Source organism: Gasterosteus aculeatus, chromosome 6 (assembly GCF_964276395.1).
Source record: "Gasterosteus aculeatus chromosome 6, fGasAcu3.hap1.1, whole genome shotgun sequence".
Classification (NCBI taxonomy): domain Eukaryota; kingdom Metazoa; phylum Chordata; class Actinopteri; order Perciformes; family Gasterosteidae; genus Gasterosteus; species Gasterosteus aculeatus.
In genome coordinates, this window is record NC_135693.1 from 6,287,744 (window position 1) to 6,293,743 (window position 6,000).

At 45.3% G+C, this 6,000-nt stretch overlaps 1 long non-coding RNA gene across 1 annotated transcript in view; it reads right to left on the bottom strand.

Moving 5' to 3' along the window:
• Positions 1-2,749, bottom strand: part of LOC144409417 (uncharacterized) — a 51,178-nt gene extending 48,429 nt beyond the window's left edge. The window contains exon 1 of the long non-coding RNA XR_013467859.1: positions 2,643-2,749. This is a non-coding gene — a long non-coding RNA (uncharacterized LOC144409417). The remainder of the gene's footprint in view (positions 1-2,642) is intronic.
• Positions 2,750-6,000: the final 3,251 nt, after the last annotated feature.

Genomic DNA, 6,000 nt, shown 5'->3' on the forward strand with positions numbered 1-6,000 from the left:
TTTGACCATATCTGAATGATTACGCCATAGAAACAACAAAACAAACATTTAAGAGATTGATTGAAGTGATTTATGTGGCTGAAACAGGCTAGTCAGAGATCAGCCACAGCTGACGGCAGCTCAAGCTAATGTAGGCTATTGATTTGTTTTATGTTTCCTGAAAGTGAAAATATTTTTAAGTATCACATTAGAAAAGCTCTTAAGGAAATTAAAAGTTTTTAAGTTTACATTCATACCTCTCCCAAAGAAATTCAGACGTAGTGAACATTTAACATCAGCTTCACCGTGAGAATGATTCTTTTTGCTTGTGGAAAACCTGAAACTAAAGTGCAGTACTGACCAAACTACGCTGCAGACGAGTTAATTCAGTCCAAACACGTTGATGGAAACGCTTGATTTGTCTCTTTTTTGCAGACAGATTTGTAATAATACGTATTATTGAAAAGCTCTCAAACACTCCAAACATTTTTGTTTTCTCATTGGCTGCTCTCTCGTCTCCCTTTTTCTCCTCCTCGCTCCTCAACTATTCTTAACTCGGTTTGTCCTCTTTTATTAGTCTACCAGCCCGTCCCTTCTCCCCGTCACAACCTTCTGAGCAGCAGGAAGAAGAGCGTCTTGTCCCCTCCCTTCCTTGTCATTGTGTTTTCACTCTCCAAAAGGGATGTGGGAGTCCTCTTCAATGTGGGATGCTTCATGCTGTTTGTCCCCCTCTGCCCCCCCCCACTCTTCCTCTTCATCCCTTGTTTATCTACGCTCGCCCTCCCTCTCTCATTTCAAAGCACCCCGAGGTGGGCTGGGAGGGGAGTGGAGGGAGGAAGGCCTCTCAGGGGTTACCATAATAACTTGGCTTGATTCTAACTCATGAGCTCTGCTGCCTGTTTTACCCAAGGCTGTGTGTGTGTGTGTGTGTGTGTGTGTGTGTGTGTGTGTGTGTGTGTGTGTGTTGATAGAGTCCTGACCCATTTTCGTTCCCATATTACAAAACACTGTCTGATACTTCAAACGAGGTCAGGATTGCTGCCCTCACACCCTCTGGAGAAACAGAGACATGCAGACAAAGGCTGAGGGAGCGAGGGCTCAAACTTTCAGGATGTTGTGTTAGCAGAAGACAGGAGGTGCCGGGTGTAAGAGACAGAGGAGGAGAGGTACAGAAGGGAAGTGTGGTGTTGGAGTGTGGGGGGGCGGAGGGGGGTGGTTCCTCAAATATTATCTTTTCTTTATGCCTTGCTGCCTCTTTTGTTTGTCTGCAGGTTCCTACCTGAGAGTTTAGAAACCACAGATGCAGAAACTTGACACAAAGCAACGTATGAAAGCATCAGGATGAAAAGAACATTCACAGTTATATTATATCGGTAAGTAAGGGAATACAAAATAAGGGAACACCCATCACCCCCTCTTCCTCTGGGACCGTGAGGCGTTCACTGTCCCGGGTCTACCAAAGGGTCGCTTCGTAGTTTTGACATTACCAGAAAGCCAACGGGTGTCCTTAGCAGATGCAAAGACCACAGAGGAGCAGCGGTTTTGGCACCAGAAGTAGTTCTTCTGATCCTTTTTCGAGCAAAGGACCGTTTCTGAAGGCAATGCATTTTGAGCCGCTTGATCCAATTCTTTGAGACGCAACACAAATAAAAGCATTGAACGAAATTGTAGCATAATGTTCGTTTGTCTGTTTGTCAGCAGTTCCTAGTGAGAATCTAACCTGGAGCTGTGTTGACGCTGAGCTTTATCCATTGAGTCATATAGGCCCCCATAAAGGGACGGATGGACGGATGGGAGGTCACTTGTCTCTCATTTTGCTAGCGACCTGACAAAGACGTGTTTTGAAGACAAAGACATTATTTCTGTCAGCTCCCTTAATCACTTTCATTCAATTGAAATTCAAGCCTGTTGGATCGATTGCAGAAAAAATTATTTGATGAAGTCTAAGTTAACACCACTCTCATCATGGGTGAAGCTCTCACACACAGAAAACACACACTCACATGTACACGCAAACACAAAATGTGCTAATCTCTTTAGCATCTCCATGGAGACGTTACTGTGGAGGCTCCATGGGGGTTTAGCAGTGCCCTGTCCTCAAACAAGCTGAGGTTGGGACAGTGGGGTCGAAAGCCAGGCACTGGGCCATGAAAGCACGCCACTGTGTGTGTGTGTGTGTGTGTGTGTGCAAATACGCGCGTTTGTGCCCGCCCGCCTACATGCCCTTTTGCATTTTCATGAAGTTAATCCCAGCTCGGCCAAGCAAATCCGGCTGTGCATAAATAATCACTTTAGGAGGAGTTCAAACAGCATCAGTATGCATGACCCTGCATCTCCCTGACACCGGCAACCAGGACAACAGGCCCCCGAGCAGCCTGTTATCCTCCGGACCAACACATGTCTGCTGGCCGCAACACTACTGCTGTTGCTTCGTGTGAGTAGAACAAGAGAGGGAAGGATGAAAGAGGAGGAGTGGAGGCCAGACACATGATGGGATGAAACCGTAGCGACCAGGTTTGAAACAGAGTGAAATGATGTTGGATATTATTGCAAATATTCACGTTTACGAGGAACCCAAAATGGTAAATAGAAGAAGGTAGAGGGGGATAGATAAAAATAAAAAGTAAGAAAGAGAACAAAAGAAAGAACATTAGGGGTTCTACCTTCTGCTCCATCTTATGGCCGGTGGTTCCCTCCAGTGATCTAAGTCAGATTCCACAGCATGTTCCCAGTTGGCCCTCCTCGGATCAAATTAGCTCCAATACCAAGAGCTTAGCTGGGCTTGAAGAAACAGCTGGCACCGCGTGGGGCCGTGTGGATCCAAAATGGCCAATAACAGCTACGCTCACGCTGCCCTACATTCCTCTCCCACAGACTCAAAAGCTCAGTCGGGCCCAAAGTGGGATATTTGAAACGCAAACATTGGAGATGTTATTCTGCTCATTATTGGGCAAATCAGTTTCCCATGGCTGAGCTGTCTGCACGGGTTGGAGGTGTTTTGAGGATTTTGGGCCTTTAAAGAAACTGCAGTCAGGCTGCATTGTTTTTTTTTTTTTTCATTTCTTTGGAAAATACAAAAATAAAGACAATCCAAGTAATGAAATTGGTTATTTCTGCTGATCTTTAATGAGCACTAGAATTTCACGACTGGTCAACATTTCTGAGCAGGAGTGAGACACCCGGAGATTAGTGCCGGACATTCCCATCAACCCAAACGGAATCTGGTGCTTTGTGCTAATTAGCAGACGTCAGCGGGCTGACAGGCCAAACCCATGTGAAAATGTTTAACACTGAACGTGCTAATTACCAACATCTTAGCGTCCTTTGAGCGCGTTAGCTTTTAGCTCATAGAATTATGTGCTCGTTTATACTATTACCATGAATCCCTGGTCACAATCTTTTCTTCTATTCAAACCCCAGCTTCTAATTTTGTGGGAATTCCTGCCGTGCTCCAAACATATTTCCACGTCTGTCGGTTTTTAACCTAATTTTCAAGGTTGAGGCAAATAGATCACACGAAAAGCGAAACGAAATATTCGTGCGAGTAGATTCCATACAAAGTCAAATGGTTGCGGAAGAAGTTTTTAACGGGCAGCATTGAGGACGCGAAGGGACGCGGTGCGGGCAACGTGAAAAAGCGAAAGGAGCGAAGCCAATGAATTGTTTTTTTGCCAAAAGCAACGTTTGTTTAAATTTCCACCACAAGTACAGAGCAGAAATATTATATAAAAATATATTTATTTCCATTGTGGATAACGGAGGCAAGCCACGCCCCTTTTACAGCACGTACGAAGCAAAAAAACGCGAAAGAAGGCGAATTAACTACAACTATTTGGGCTCCGATTACGCGCGCAAGTAAAGCGGGTCGAAAATTCACTTCGCTTTTGGTGTGAACGCAACATAAACGTTGACAAAATTTGAGCTTCAACATACATCGTCTATTTTTCCTGTTAAAATGCTTATATTTGTGTGGGACGTGTCGATTTTTTTTTCCCCCCAATACCTCTGACTCATTACACCACGTGTGCATTCTTTGCATGGTCCTATATGAGAACACTCACAAAAGAAACAGAAGTCAACCCCAATAAAGCGACCCCCAAAGACAGGAATGGCAGAGAAGGATTTGGACTGATGCATGGATAGATGGAAAGATGATATAAGAATAAAAAAGAAAGAGAAGGATGAAGAGGAAGGAGACACTGGACAGAGCAGCAAGTGGAAGGAGTCGGGGGGGAACATGTGCTGCTGTCCGTCTGCCTCTAATCCCCTTGGATTTTTTCTGCCTCCCTTTCCCACGTTCTCGGTGTTAATTGATAAACACAGGGAGGAAACGGGAGCCCGTGACTAATCATCATGGCTGCTGCTGTGTGTGTGTGTGTGTGTGTGCGTCTTTCTACGTGTCGTTGACGTCTGCGGGCCCCGCCGCAGTGGCCCTGCTAAGGAACTGGCAGCATTGATGGTGCACTGCTCGTTCATGCCAGCAGCCTTGTTGTCTGGTTTTTGCCCCAAAACACAACTACATTTACCAGACGAGCCAAAAAATACGGTTTGTTCCGTGTCGCAGGGAATATTTTGTCTGCTTTCGCTGGAGCTGCAGATGAACAAATGTGTGCGCTTGAGTCTTTCACTTAAATAATAAGCTGAATACAGACGTCTCTTTCGCAATTTATGTAACGTCTCGTTCGTCTCATGTCTATGTGTCTCTGTGTGTGTGTGTGTGTGTGTGTGTTTTCCCTCCTACTCACCTGCCCCGTCCACCCAGCTGCCTCACCACCCCACTCATATATATACTCCCCCGTGTTCCCTGCTCCAGTGTCAGATTGTCGTTGTGCGTGTCTCTCATGGTGGTGTAATGGCTTACGACTTTGCCATTGATTGATTTTTTTTGTTCTCTCCCGGTTGGAGTTGCTCAGAGTTCTTTTTGTTTATTACTTTGGGTGATCAGTAAAGAACCATCTTTTAACTCCGGTCTCCGGTGTCAGTGTCGGCTCCGAGCAAACCCAGCTGCAATCTGTGACAATTTATGTCAAATTAAAGGTCTTCTCTGGTGACCATCAGGAGAATTCCTTTTTAAAACTGGTTTCCTTCTAGCTTTTCATCGCTTTTTAAGGCCAATTGTTTGCGGGCTTCATTGTCCTGTAGTAGCGTACCACGCCTGAATCACCAACGGCACTTGTCAGTGGTCAACTTGCATTGTGGGTACGCTAAAAGAATTCTGCAAATAAAAAAATGTTGGTCAGCCCTGAGTACAATGGGGTAGTTCTGTTTTAATGTTGGTGTAATATAAGCTGAAACGTGTTTTTTTTCCATTTACTTTCCATAATAGAATGTTAAATTACAGTTCAGCTGTGTGGTGAAACATTTGCTTCAGAAGTGCAAATCAAGCTGATTGCAAAGTATTTAAACTATATGTATGTAGGGAGTCCAACTAGTTTATCTAATCAGACATGCTCTTGCACTGCCAGAACAAACTGGCATGATGGCCGCATGACATGGGTTTTCCTTATCGGCTCCTGCACACAATAAAAGCCCGGGTCAGCTCTGTAAAGTTGGTCACGTGCTGCCGGATGGTAAACGGATATGCTGAGAAACAAACGATCAAAGAAACGTGCTTCACGTTGTGGATATTTAGTTTTAACATTAAGTGTTCTGCTTAATTGCCAAACAGATCCGTATCGTGAGAGAATGTTGTTGAAGCCGGCGTGTCCAGTTGTTTTGGAACGACACACATGCCTCTTGCCTGGAGGAGTGGTCTGCTTGTGTCTCTGGGTCCGTCAGGAAAACCGGCCAATCACAAGTGAGCGGCTCAAACACACCCCCCCCCTCACACTCCCTGCTCTCATGAGTTGCCCCTTTAGTCATACTGGCCACAGGGCTCAAACCCATAGTACTACTCCCACTCACACACACACACACACACACACACACACACACACACACTGACCGCGAACTACAGTGACTCACTCGTACAGCCTCACTGCTGACTCACAGTCAGGAAATCAGTGGACGAGTTGGATCTAG